The sequence below is a fragment of the Mus caroli genome, unplaced genomic scaffold (assembly GCF_978045245.1).
Source record: "Mus caroli unplaced genomic scaffold, Mus_caroli_1 scaffold_8, whole genome shotgun sequence".
NCBI lineage: Eukaryota > Metazoa > Chordata > Mammalia > Rodentia > Muridae > Mus > Mus caroli.
Window position 1 is genome coordinate 102,855,934 of NW_028227263.1, and position 14,430 is coordinate 102,870,363.

The window sequence follows — 14,430 nt, forward strand, 5'->3', positions numbered from 1 at the left end:
GAGAGCTCACCTCCTGTGCCTAAGTCCCCGGTTTGTTCCTGGCACCAAGAAAAAAGGAAAAAAAAAGAGTCAATACATTAAAATAAAAATTTAAAAGGTTGTCTTAGGGTTTTTGTTTTGTTTTCTGGTTGGTATGATTTAATAACCTGACATACGCAGGCTATTCATGGTTTCTTCAGTTCTCAATTCCAGGTTACAGTCCATAATTTCAGAGAAGCCAAGGCAGGAACTAGCGTTCAGCTCGAGGTACTCTTGTACATACAATCGAAGCTGCTCCTGTGCAAGGAATGGTGCCGCCCACAGTGGGTGTGCTTCCCACGCCAATTAACATACCCACAGGCATACACACCTCAACCTGATCTAACCAGTCCCATGTTGTGGCTCCTTTCTCAAATGGCTCTTGGTTGTGTCAAGCCGACAGAAGTCACCATCACAAGGGTGTTCAGCATCACACATCCCAAGAAACCATAGACTGAACCACAATGAGAAAACTACCCTCCAAGTCAGACAGACCAATGAAGAAGACAACAGCAGATGCTGTTGTTGGATGTGGGAGGGATGGGAATGCTTGCACACTGCTGTGGGAGTGTACAGAGGGGCGGGGTGGAGGGTTCCTGGAAGAGCTAAACAAGGTCCACATCTACACTAGGACCTGGATCTTACTCCTGGATATTCCCAGGACAGACGAATACTTGTCTACACAGTCCACATGAGGTCTTGGGCAAAGGACAATAGAAATGTGCTTGTTAATAGTGGCACAGAACTAGGAACAGCTCAGGGCTCTTCTAGAGCAGGCAACCCATGAAGCCTACTCAGCATAGAACACTATTCAGCAACGAAAAGAACTGTTGGTCTCAATATCTGTGTATACTGATGCATGGCCGACACCATCCGAAAGAAAGCATTTCAAAGGTATACCGGTGTAACTTTAATTTTTTTAAAACTTATTTTAAATGATGGTTCTTAAATGCTTTAACCTCCCTTCTAGCCCACCACCCACCAGAGGTAGCAGATAAGAAAGGATATGGGGGAGGTGGCCCTGTGTAGAAATGGTTCTTTGGAACAAATCCGATCTGTGCTCTCAGGAAATCGTCAGTTCAGTTCACAGTTCAGTAGTAGCAGCTTGATCCACTCCCAAACACTTCATGACTATACCAGCAGTCCAGTTCCGTAGAATCAGGATAGCAGCAGGAACAGCCAGGCAGGAGGGACTCAGACCAGCAGGGCCTTCAGGAGCTGTGCCTCTCTCGACTGGAAGGTGCTTCGTACGCTTGCTTTAGCAGAACATCCTCTCACCTGTGTCTGCCTCGATGAAACGTGTCTTCACGTGTTTGTCCCAGCCAAGCACCATCCAACATAGCTGGCTTTCCAAAAACCTCTTGAGTTTCCGCTTCATGGCAGAGACAAGATGGGTGAGGAAACCTAGGGACTCCACTAGTGACCAAATACCTGATAAAAGCAACTCAAGGACAGGTTTGTTTGGGGTCACAGTTCAGTGGCAGGAGCCAGGGTGCTCCCATGCACCCACAGTGGAGAGGCAGAGAGGGGAGGATGTTGGTGCTCAGCTGGTTTTCATATCATTGCTTAGTCCAGGACGTCAGCCCATGGGATGCTGCTGCTAATGATAGGGGGTGGTTCTTCCCACTCCTCTTAACCCTTAGAAACTCCCTCACGGAGGGAGTCTCATGGCCAGAGGTATCTCCTAGGTGATTCCAACTCATTGCTGATTGGTGACAATGAACCACAGTGTGTGCTGTGCTCACGAGCGGCAGCTGGAGCAGTAAGCGTGATGCCAGACAACCACCTGCCACAGCACAACAGAGCTCAGACAGAGCATAAAAGAGTCATCACAGAAGAGGCCCAACTGAGTCTCATGCTGCATTTGGGCCAGGCTGGGTCTGGATGTGCATGGGAGGGCTTCTGCTTCTTCACCAGGCTACACACACACACACACACACACACACACACACTTCACTGAGGGCTGAGGAGACAGCTCAGTTGGTAAAGTGCTATGCAGGCATTGGGATCTGAGTTTAGATCCACAACACATACACAAAACATCTGGGTGCAGCAGAGGTGGGACAGGAAGAGCACTGGAGCTTGATAGACAGACAGTCTAGCCAATGAGTGGGCTCTGGGTATAAAGAGAGACCTTGCCCCAAAAATAAGATATGTAAATATGAGGCTACAAAATGTCCCTCATTTGGGGATCCTAGCCATAGTGTAAGCAGTGTGAGTGGGGGAAAGCTTAACACTTCGAAAGGAGATCCACAGAGAGTGACATCAGGTGACAAGGGAGGAGAGAACTGGGGAAGGACAAAGGAGTCATGAAAGAGAACACAAAGCTAACTTTCTTCTAGTAGTTGGTTTTCTCCGCAGATCTGTGGATGCAGTTTTCTGTGTATTAAAATAGCAAGGACAGTCTCTGTACCCCAAAAGATCCACCTTGTGTCCTTCCCCCAAGGCTTGTGGCTGTGGGACTTGGGCTCCCTCTCTAGCTCCACTGGCCGTTGGTGCAGCAAAGTGAGCCGTGATCAGTTCCTAAGCACATCTGTTGCATTAACACACTTAGAAAAGATGATGTGGCTGGGCAGTGGTGGCGCACGCCTTTAATCCCAGCACTTGGGAGGCAGAGGTAGGCGAATTTCTGAGTTTGAGGCCAGCCTGGTCTACAGAGTGAGTTCCAGGACAGCCAGGGCTATAAAGAGAAACCCTGTCTCGAAAAAAAAAAAAAAAAAAAAAAAAAGAAACGAAAAGAAAAAAGAAAAGGCAATGTGTTTTTGTTATATTTGATTTGTGGGTGGGGTTTTGTAATCTGAAGTTTTTTTTTCCTTTTCTGTTCTATTTAAAACAATATCAAATCCTTCTGTTACAGTTATTTTATATGTAAACTGTATTGCCATATATAAAAGAAAGTATTTAAAAAATTCTTTCATAATGCATCCTAACTTCAGCCTGTATATATATATAATATATATATATATATAATATATATATATATTATATATATATATATATTATACATAAGAAGGTTTACTTTTTCTGTTGTTGTTATGGGTGGGGATAAACACCTGTTTATCAGAGGTGATAGAATCAGGAATATGAGACCAGCCTGGGCTACATGAGAGAGACCTGTCTCAAAAACAAAAAAAGGTTTCCTTTTTGAGAGTGGCCTATAGAGATGGCTAAGCCACTCAAAGCACTTGTTCTTACTGCTAAGGGCCTGGTTTGGTTCCCAGCGTCCACATGAGACAGCTCACAGCTGCCAATAACTCCAGTCCCAGGGTGTCCAGCACCCTCTTCTGGCCGTCATGAGAACTGCACCCATGTGTGCTCTCATATACATTTAAGAGTGCTGAGCCTGTTGGTGCATGTCTTTAATCCCAGTACTTTTTCTCAGTTGCCTGTCACCTTGATGTTGAGACAGGGTCTCTCACTGAACCTGGGCTCAGCTGGCCACAAGGGATAGGCCTGTCTGTGCTCCCCAGTGCTAGGATAAAGATGCACACTGCCAAAGCCAATGTTCCAGGGGTGTTAGGGATCTGAATGTGGGTCCTCATGCTGGTGAGGTTAGGCAAGCATGTGGCCTACTGAATCGTGTCCCCGCTTAGCCTTAAGCGCCATTGTGTTATTAAAGCATGCCTGCCTTTGCCCTGGGCCACCAAATGCACATACCTCCTTCAAATTTTCACTTTAACACCATGCAGTGTACTCTGCCACATGGCTAGCATGGTCCAGATAATTAATCTGTCCCCTTTAGTTGGTGGTGCCAGTCATTTTACTTTTGGAAGACCATTCCAAACAGGGGCATGTTGGCTGTCTTTATATACAGGCTTCTAATTTGCAAGGAGATTCCCAGGAATGGGGATTTGGTGCATCTAAGGATATGGACATGTTTTCTTTCTGTGAGATGGACTGCCATACTGCTTTCTGAAAGGGTGGTACACACACACACACACACACACACACACACACACACACAGACACACATCAGTGCTGGGATTACAATCTCCTGCACTGCATCTGATGTGTGTGTGTGTGTATGTGTTTGTGTGTTCCTGTGTGTCTCTGTGTCTGCATCTTTGTAAAAGTGCTACTATGCCTGACTTGTCTCTTGGGTTCTAGGGGTTTGAACGAATGTCTCACTCTGGCATGGTGAACCATCTCTTCTGCCCCTACTTTAGCTTTCACAGAGAATTTCTGTGACAAATTTTTTCACAGAACAGAGCCAGGCAGATCATTGTAAGTTTGAAGCCAATATGGTCTACATAGAGATTTCTAGACCAGTCAGGGCTACATAGTGAGACCCTGTCTCAGAAACAATGAGATCAGATCTGGGAGTCTAAAGCTGATCCTTCCTGCCCTTCCAAGCCCAGCTCCTGGGCTTCCAGGGAGTGGCAAGTCACCAACCTCTGGCCAGGTGTCTCTGGGACAGTGATGGCTACATCTCTCTTTTTGTCTACACACACCTGTCTCTGCTCTTGCACAAGGCTTCTGCTCTTGTGATTCCCCACCTCCTTTGTTCTTCCCCTCTCTGGCTGGGTTATAGCTGAGAAGGAATGTGTGCAGGGCCCAGGCCTAGAACTCATCCTCTGAGCCTTTCCTGGTTACCAGGGAGGCGGTGTTGCTTTGGTTCTCTGGTTGCTATGAGGGAAGGAGGCCATCTTCCTGTCTTCGTAGCGTCTGTACATACTCCATCAAGTTGTGGGCAAGTTCAGCCCATATTCCTCTCGTCAAACCTCAGTCTTGGGAGCAGGACTGCCTAGGAGGATGAGAGGATTCTCTGTTGGATTTACCCATTTGAATTCAAGGCTCTTGTATACTGTAAACCCCAGAGGACATACATCTCCTCTTATTGTAATTTGTCTGTAAGTCAGCTGACATTCTGGCCTGAGTAGAGGAACACGGTCTGTGTGCTGTGATACGAGGGATGGAACCCAGGGCCTCTCCTAGTTTAGATAGGATTTCTACTACTAAGCCACCTCCCAGACTTTCAGTGAGAAATTCTGGGCAGAGACTCTACCACTGAGGGCAACCCGAGCTCCTCACTGGGGGGACAAGCTCTCTGAACTGTTGAGCCATATCTCTCACCCCAGGCCTTGAACTTAACTTCCAATCCTTCTTCCTGAGCTTTAGTTGCTGGATGGCAGTGTTCAGCTGCCTGCTTGATGCAACCGTCCCTGAAGCTGATCAGAGGCTGGAGATCTTCAATTACTTGAGCAAGAAAAATACGCACTCTCTCTGACCTACCACAGTGAGCACTGGGGTCCTGCTGCTCACAGTATGACCGAAGGGGCTGCTGTTATAGAACACACAGGACCACACACACACACACACACACACACACATGAATTCACTTGCACACACACATGGATGCACTTGTACATACACTCTCACACACATGTACATGCACTTGCGTGTGCGCGCGCACACACACACACACACACACACACACACACACATGTCTATGCACTCATGCATGCACACACACATGTCTGTCCATGCTGCTCAATGCCCTCTGGTTTTTCAGCTCTGGGTGTTGGTTATGTATGTCCATGGAGACTGCACATATATGATTTTAGAGGAAGAAAGGAAGTACTTTTTCATGTATTCATTCATTCATGGTCATTTAGTGACAGGGTATCACTATGTAGTCTAGACTGGCCTCTCAGTTAGGATCTTCTTGCCTCTGCCTCCTGAGTGCTGGGATGGCAGGTGTGTACCCTGCCCCCAGCCCATCCAAGTGTTTCCACCTCTTTTCCTGACTCTGAGTAGACACACATGTCCTAGGGGAACCTGAGCTGTCATGCTAACAACAGCATTGCTCAAATCGTTGTCAGGAAACCCCCAAGTGCCCAGATGTCCAGCAAAAGAAAACAAAAAAAAAACCCAAACACAAGGGACTTCTGGGATACCACTGCCACTCTTACAAGACATGGAACAGAGGCCTTTAAATTCATCTGGATGCATTTCTAAGGCAAAGTGTAGAACTAAAAAAGATCCAAGTTGCAAAACAGTGTGTACAGTCCAGCTGTGTTCACATTAAACTTTCATAAACTGGCCCAAACAATGGCAGGTATTTACTCTATAACACTAGTCATTGGATAAATAGATATGGGTATGGATATGGATACATATTACATAATGCACAGAAGGACAATCCATTATTATTTGAACACATTCTGCATATATATGTATATATAGTGGACACCAACCTCTGGCCTTCATGGTTCTTCCTCCCCACACATACATGCAGCACACACACAATTTAGAGACAAATGGTTAGAAAAAAAGGCTTGCAGTCACATAACAAAGCCTAGATCCAGCCAGCGCCTCTACATTTTGAAGAATGGAGGGCTTTTTGAGGTTAGGGTCTTTCACAGAACCCAGAGATCGGCTCCTCTTGATAGCTAACTTGACCTAAGTATCCACTCTCTGGGTCTCCTGAGTCCGGGATTCCAGGCAGCCATCAAGCCCTCTTAGCTTTTGTGGATTCTGGGGATCCAACGTCTGACGCTCGCATTTGCACTGCAATCACTTTCTCTACTACCTGCCCGGCTTTAAAGCCACAAGCAACCATCAACTGACTTCTGGTTCCTTTTGTACCTGAGGGCACAGCCATTGCTACCTCAGCTGAATGTGAATGCTGCCTTGGGTGGGTACAGGGCCCTGGACTTTATCTCCTATTCTCTAAGATCCAGTTGAAAATAAAAGTCCAAATGGTCAAATATTTGTATAATGCCTACAGGGTAAACCTGCCTTGATTTCTTCTTAGTTACAGTGATACATCCTGTGAGACCTTCAGCACTCTTAGGGAAAGGGAAACCTTGCCTGGCATTTTTAGTTACTGGGCAGCAATACTGGTTTGAATTACCTAGCCAGCCATTATCAGCAGCTTCAATTCCTCCCTCTTCTCAGCTTTGCTTGATTTTTCTTAACCCACCCTAGTTGACATTCTGTGCTCATCTGTCCCCAGCAAGGTTGAAAGTGTCACCCGTTTTATCTCCTGCTCTCTCCAAAGTTCCCATAATGTCATTATACATAGTCAATGTTTGGAGAATAAATCAACAAGAAAACACCCCCTTCCCCTCCCCCCATGCTTCTGCACATCACTGTGTGGGCCGGAGGAAGAGACCAGAGGATCAGAAATACTGTCAAAAATCTAGAAGCTGGGTGGAGAGCTTTCACATCACAACTGCAAATTAAGGTGACAACTTACCAAAGTGACTCAGAGAAGAGTCTCAGGTTCACCTGATTCTTGGTTCATCTAGGAGTCTGCCATCAGGCTGAAAGGTGGGTCTTGTTGGGACCCCCACACGCACACACATACACATACACACTTTGTTCTCCCAGGGTCTCTGCTCTCTGCTCCACTCTTTTTTGTCTGTCACCCTCGTCTCATTTCTTCTCTGATTGTCCTCCTCTCTGTGACTCGTCTCTTTGTGTCCATCTTTCCCGGTGTACCTGGTGTTCTTTCCAATGATGTCTGCCCACCTCTTAGACCAGGTGCTACCTGCTGCTGACTCTGCCCACACCCTTGCTCTCTTCTCTCCTCCTTCCTCACCCCTTTTTCTCAACCTCTCTCTGTCTCTCTGTCTCTGTCTCCTCTCTCTGTCTTTCTCTCTCTCCAAGCTTGCTGCCCTCTCCCATGTCTTGCCCCACTCCTCAGCTATTGTCTCGGCTCTCCAGTGTCGTCCCTGTCTTTTCCCTGCTCACTCTCTGTCACCATGGCCCCCATTTTTATCACAGCCACCTTCTCTATTCCTGTCCTCCACACCATTATCACCTCTGGCCTGTCTTCCCTGTCTCTGTGACTGCCACTGTCTCCTCTATATCTGCTCCGTTATCTCCTTCCCCTTTATCATTGTCTCCTTGGTCTTAGTCTGCTCTGTCAGTCTGTGTGTGCTCCCTCGGACACTATTCCTAGAACTCTTTGTCTCTATCTTGGCCTGGGAACCTTTGTCTCAGCTGTCACAGGTCTGGTGCTAACAGATCCACCATGTTCCTTTCTCTGCTTCCTTTAACTCTATCCTCTCTGTTCCTGTCAGTACCATGTCTGACTCCATCCTTTCTCGTCTCTGTCCTGACCCTGTCCTCAGACCCGACCTCAGGGCCCTCCATCTGACTATGACCCATCCTTCTATCTCTGTCCCTTCCATCTTCCTAACAACCCCATCTAACCTTTCTCAGCACAACCACCATCTCCTGGCCTCTGATGTTTCCCGGATGCTATCATTGTCTCCCTGTGCTTCTCTTTGGCTATAGTTTAGGCCTTGGGTTCCTGTGAGCTGAGCGTGTGGGAGGTCTGTGACCCTGAATAGCTGTTTCTCTCAGTCTGTGTCTTATGGTCTCTCTGTACTTCTGTCCCTCAATGGGACTTTTAAAAGGCCACCTGCTTTCCTGAGCCTTTTCTTAGAGTGCCACCAATCAGTCGGGTAGTTGTTCTGGCTGTCCCTATCTGGCCTCTCACTTCACTCCTCATCTCACACACTTTCCCGCCTTTTGTCTCCAACAAGCCCATGAGAGCATGGGCGCATGCGCAACAACCTGTGTTTTCTGAGGGGAGGGGGCGGCTCGCGTGTTTCTGCAAGCTGGCTTGGCAACTACTGACGTCACAAAACGGGCCCCCCTTATTGGCTGCATTTCATCAGGGAGGTGGCCATGCGTTGCCAAGCGCTAGGCGCAAGCAGAGAACCCTAGAAACTCGCGTTGTCATGGCAACTCTGCTTCCACGATACTCCTTCGCTATTTCCGCTAATCTGATTGGGCAACTCTTGCCTTCATGCCTGTTTCTGATTGGATGTCAAAGAATTTGGCTGCTTCCTTTCAGTACTTTTCCTCTCTCCTCTAGGGAGCAGGGCAGTGTGACTTAGAGTCTCCAAGGGAGTGTGAGGAGCGTCGGCCATGACACCGGAATTCGGCCTGAGTCACCTGACTGGGCTGGCTTTCTTTCACGCAAGTTCCCGCGCCTCGGGTTAGAGGACACCAAAGAACGCTTGGCTCTTAAAACCTTGGTGACTGATGGCATCATCAGAGATCCGCTGGCCATTGGCGCCCTCTCTTCTGGCTAGCACCCAGAGGCTTTGCGGACTATAACCGGAAAGGAGAAACCCATGGTCCAGGAAGTCAGGAACCTGTTCTCAAGTCCTTAAACATGCAAAAGATGACATTATTGTTATCTTTTATAACCATGTGACCAAATGTGCCTACTCAGAGTAGACACCTCAGCTAGGTCTAGACACCTATCTTTGTTTTGCCTAACAGTTGTTATCTATGATTTTCTTTTCTATTAATAGATATTTTTTTAAAAAATTACCAATTGTAAGCTTTTAGAAAAAAAAAAAGTCTAGTGACAGACAGTACAGAGAGTTTCATTCGCTTCTCAACACCTCCCCCCAACTTCCGCTATTATTAATATCCTCACAGCAATAGGAGACATTTGTTTCAAATGGTGAGACCACATTAACATAGTGTTGTGTTGGATGATCTTGACAGGATCTAGAATCACCAAGGAAATAAGACTCTAGCCATGCCCGGGAGGGGTTATCTAGGTTAGGTGAGCCCCTGGCCTTGCCCTAGAGGAATTACCCAGATTAGGTTCTCTAAGGTAAGAAGACCGTCGTAACTGTGGGTGGTACTAGCCCAGAAGCTGGGGTCCTGGTCTGAATAGAAAGCAGGAAGGGAGCTGAACCACAGCCATTCAGGTCTCTCTGCTTCCTGACTGTAGATGCAAAAACGTGACTCACTGTTCCAAACTGCCACCACTGAGGCTTCCCTGCCAGGGTTTGCTGTATTCCCAAACCGTAACAAATGACCCTTCCTTCCTTCCTTCCTTCCTTCCTTCCTTCCTTCCTTCCTTCCTTCCTTCCTTTAACTGCTTTGGTCCCCAGTTTTGTCCCAGCAGTGTAGAGTAGCTAATACATTTTTTGTTACTGTTGCCTCTCCGCCCTGGTCATAATGAATAGAGCTGTTACAAACACTCTAACACGTTTTTAACTCTTCTGGGTTAATGCCAAGAAGCAGGGCTTAGGCTCCAGACGCTACTAGTGCACTTAGTTCTTGTAAGAAAAAGGTCAAAGTATCTTCAAAAACAGCGTTGTGACTTGGCATTCCCACCCACAGCAAAGGAGCGCGTGTGGCACTTTGTATCCTCGCAAGCATTTGGTGATACTGATGTCTTAGATTTGGGACTGGGATGGTTGGAGTGAGAATGGCCCCATAGGCCCATTGAGTTGCAAGCTTTGTCCCCAGTTGATAAACTCTTTGGGAAAGGGTAGGAGGTGTGGCCTTGTTGGAGGTGTGTCGCTGGGTTTGGCCTTTGAGGCCTTCCCCCACCCCCTGCCTGTTGTCTATGGATATAAAGCTCTTGGCTATTGCTCCAGTGCAATGTCTATCTGCCACCATGATGATAATGAACTAGCCCTCAAAAATGCTTGCCCCTAGTTAAACGCTTCCCTTTATAAGAATTGCCTTGGGCATGGCGTTTATTGTTCTACAATTTGAAATTTGCTGATGATATACAATATTGGACATATTTCTATGCACTTAACATGTTTAACATTGTGTGTGTATGTGTTTTCATGCCACAGCACGTACATGAAGGACAGAGCTTGACACTGTGTGTCTTCCTCAGTTGCCTTCTACCCTGCTTTGTTTTGTTTTTGAGACAGGGTCTCTCTATGTAGCCCTGGCTGGCCTTGAACTCAGATATGTGTCTGCCTCTGACACCAGAGTGCTGGAATTAAAGATATGTACTACCACAGCTGGCTTTCCACCTTGGTTTTTTGTTTTGTTTTGTTTTGTTTTTTGCTTGTCTGTTTTTGTTTGTTTGTTTATTTTAGACAGGGTTTCTTACTGAATCTGGAGCCTGACATTTCAGCTACACTGGCTGGCCAGAGAGCTTGTGGGATCTTCTTGCTTCTTCCTCCCCGGCCCTGTGAGGTTGCAGGTTTACTCGACTGCACTCAGGCTGCATATGAGCTCTGGTTCTTAGGCTTGGGCATCGCGGGCTTGTTGCACTGAGCTGTTTCCCCACCACAGGAATGGATGGATATGTGATCTTGATTGTCAACGTGATTGGACCCAGACACACCTAGGAAATTCATAAAACATACCTTTGGATGACTGTGAGGATCCACCCACGGTGTGAGTGGCTCTGCCCCTGTGAGCTGTGGGTCTGGATGCAGCGTCACACACATCATAGGTACACAGGCATTCATCCACTTTGTGCTCCTGGCTTCCGGATATGAGCCGCTTTGCCCTACCGAGATTGACTGGAACCTTTGCAACCACGAACCCACACAAACCTCCCTTCCCTTGTTTGATCATGAATTTTGTCATTGGCAGCAAAACTACCTGTGTATCATCTTTAGTAAAGGTTGAGACCTTTTCTTCCTTTGTAAATTGAGTTAAGTGTTTACTGTTGTGTTGTCTTTTGTGTCCTGTCTCAGTTGGCCCAGGCTGGCTTTGGAGATTCTATGTAGCTGAGGTTGACCTTGCCCTTCTGTCCTTCTGCTCTCTATCACCTGACCGCTAGGGCAACAGGTGTGGGCCGCGGGGGCTGGCTGGGTTGTCTGTGTTCTTTTTTGCTGGGGAGGTTTCAGAGTTTTGTGGGGGGAGAGGGGGAAACAAGTTTCTACCTGCTGTTTTGCAAAGAATTATTTTTTCATGATCTGCAGCTCTTCAATTTTCTTTTTAAAAATCACACATATGTATGTGCCCACTGTTTGGTGTCCATGTGCCATAACGTGTGGAGGTCAGAGGACAAGTTGTAAAGTTGGTTCTCTCTTTTCACTACATGGGTGCCTGGGATCAAACTCAGGTTGTCGAGCTAGGCATCAAGTGCCTTTACTGAGCCTTCTTTTAATTCTCTTAATTCCTGATTTTCTTCCTTTTTTCCTTTCTCTTCCTTCCTTCCTTCCTTCCTTCCTTCCTTCCTTCCTTCCTTCCTTCCTTCCTTCCTTCCTTCCCTTTCTTTCTTTCTTTCTTTCTTTCTTTCTTTCTTTCTTTCTTTCTTTCTTTCTTTCTTTCTTTCTTTCTTTCTTTCTTTCTTTCTTTCTCGTATACAAGTACACTGTTGTTGTCTTCAGAGACACCAGAAGAGGGCATCATATTCCATTACAGGTGGTTGTGAGCCACCATGTGGTTGCTGGGAATTGAACCCAGGACCTCTGGAAGAGCAGTCAGTGCTCTTAACCGCTAGGCCATCTCTCCAGCCCCCATTAATTCCTGATGTTCACACCGTCCCTCTTCAACCAAAATCCACATGCCTTGTGTATTCCCTACCAGGCACTCATGTGTCAGGCCTATCCAATCAGAGTTTTTAATCACCCTGGGCTTCTGCAAATGGGCATGTGGCCCAAGTGAGAGTGAATTGTGGGACTTTGATCTCAACATTCAGAACAGAGGTGTTTTCTGTTAGTTTACTACAGCGATAGAACAAAAGCCTGAATCTGGGGGCCAGAGAGATCTTTTCTTGAATTGTGTGTGTGTGTGTGTGTGTGTATATGTGTTTGTGTATATATGCGGGTGTGCACACAAGTGTGTGCACGAATGTGCACGAGTTCATGCATATGAATGCAGTGTTCACAGAGGCCAGAAGAAGGCATCAGATCCCATGGAGCTGGTGTTAGAGGTTTTTGTGAGTGGCTTCCCACAGAGCCAAATCCTCTCCGAGAGCAGCAAGCACTTTTAAACAGTGAGCCATTTCTCTAGTCCCTTAAGTTTGTTTGTTTTCAGACAACTTTAATAAGGTTTGGTTTATATATATAATAAAATGTGCAGGCTGTTTTGTTTTGAGTCAGGGTCTCATGTACTCCAGGCTGGCTTCAACTCTTATGTAGCCCAGGCTGGCCTTAAATTCCTGCTCTTCTTGTCTCAGCCTCTCCTGGAGTGCTAGGACGCAGTGTGCACCACCGTGTCGGACTCTGGTTTTACAGAGATCCTTGTGCACATGGGTTCAGGACAACATTATTCGCAGAAACCAAAAGGTGGGAGGAGATGCCTCTGTCAACATATGACTGAGTGTCTCTGAGGATGTGGTGCAATACAGAGGGCTTGGCTAACACATATGCAGCTCACACAGCCCTGAGTTCAGTCTCCAACTGCAGAAGTACAACATAGCAAAGTTCTAGATGACTAGGTGAGCAAAAGTTGTATGTTTGCAGATGAGGGAATACTTGCTCATCTTCAGAAAGAAGCTGGCCCAAGTATGATAGCTCATGGCTCTGATCTTAGTTTAACACTTGGGAGGCTGAGGCAGGAGAATTGCCATGAGTTCAAAGTCAGCCTGGGAGAGAGAGGAGGGGAAAAGGAGGAGAGGAGAGGAAGGGGAGGGGAGGGGAGAGGAAAGTATAGGGGAGGGGAAGGGAAAGGAAGAGAGAAGAGGGGAAGGGGAAGAGAGGAGAGTTAGGGATGTCTGAATAAGAGCATCTTGGTTTTAGACTGGTCCTCACATCCAATAGCAGATGTTCTTGTAACAGACAAGCAGAGACGCTGGGGTAGAGCTCAACAGGAGGGCTTGCCCAGCATGTAGTAAGCCCTGGGTTCCATTCCAACTTCTCAAAAACCAGGGATGGCGGTACACACTTACCACCCCAGCATTTAGAAGGTGGAAGCTAGAGGATTCGGAGTTCAAGGTCATTCTCAGCTACATGATGTGTTCAAGCCAGCCTGAGCCACATGAAATGCTGTCTCAAACAAAACGAATTGAGATGGGAGACAAGGGACAGTCCTATGAGGACACAACTAGACTGGAGTGATGTATGTTAGCTATGCAAGGCCAGGCTTGCCCACCTCCATCAGTTGCCAAGGGACAAGCATGGACTGGAATCTCTCCATCTGTCACCGAATACATCTTGACTTCTGACTTCAGATCCTGAAAGATAATAGCCTGTGTGCTCAGTCCTATCCATCAAACCAAAAGAATAGCAGCTTTGTGGGTTTCTATTTTGCACAGTAGAAGACTTTGGGGAAATGCTATCTATGAGGAGCTGTGAATGTGTTCTGAGGAGCCAGTAGTGGTGAGATGTGTCAGACATCTGGAGGCCCACCCCTCCCCTCTGCTGTGCACTTCTCAAAGGACCATCCATCAAAGGCCCCTGTGTTCCTGACTAAAGCATTATCAATTTGAGATGCATTTGCCAGAGGGAGAAAAGGGAGATGGGGGTCCCCCAGAGTGTCTGAACCAACGGTGAGGGGAGATGGGGAGGGTCCTACAGCACGCTTATCAGACTTGTCAAGTGATTGACAAGGTGGCCATCCAATGCTGAAGCAGAATCCACCAGAGCCTTTGCCCAAGTAGGAGGGAACCTTAGGAGACATGGGCTCACTTCATTCTCTCAGAAACTGTCTTCTCTCAGGCCAGTTTTAGCAGGTCCTGGGTGACTTCCTCTAACGTCCTCTCCCACGCTCCCTTCTCCTCATTCTTCC